This window comes from Apteryx rowi, unplaced genomic scaffold (assembly GCF_003343035.1).
Source record: "Apteryx rowi isolate R43461 unplaced genomic scaffold, aptRow1 scaffold_611, whole genome shotgun sequence".
Lineage (NCBI taxonomy): Eukaryota > Metazoa > Chordata > Aves > Apterygiformes > Apterygidae > Apteryx > Apteryx rowi.
The window spans coordinates 199132-199729 of NW_020450885.1; positions in this window are offsets into that span (position 1 = coordinate 199132).

A 598-nucleotide genomic window follows, 5' to 3' on the forward strand; every position below is an offset into this window, starting at 1 on the left:
CAGCCCTGCCCGCGGCCGCGGCCCCGCGCCCCGCACCCGCCCGCATGCAGGGCCCGGCGCGGCCGCTCCGCGCGGCGCCCCGGCTGCCGGGGTCTGGCGGAGCGCAGGGAGCGGGGCCGGGGCGAAGGGGGACTCCGGGAGCTGGCAGCGCACCCCCACCCCTCCGCAGGGGAACGGCACCTACGGAGAAGAAGGGTGAGGAGTTTCCATTAAGGATCTAAAGAAATCTCTCTGCCTGCTCTAAGCCAGGGAAATTAAGGGCTCCTGGACTTGGGACAGAGACGCAACGAGGCCGGGGGGGGGGGGGGGAGCGAGTAAAACACCCTGCGCAAGACCCTGGGAGCAGGTTGGGGGGGGCGGGTGCGCCGGCGGTGTCTCTTCCCATCCGTCCACAGCCACGAAAGGGAAAGCCTCGGTTCCTCTTCTTGCCTCTGTTAACTGAAAGAGGCATGAGCGCCGCGAGTGCTCCGGGGCGCGCGCGTGTGTGTGTGTGTGTGTGTGCGCACCCCACCTGAGTCGCCTGGCCGCGGCACGGCCCCGGCGGCGCTGGGGCGGGCAGGGGAGGGGGGCTGGGGCCGGACCCCTGTCCGGACGCCGG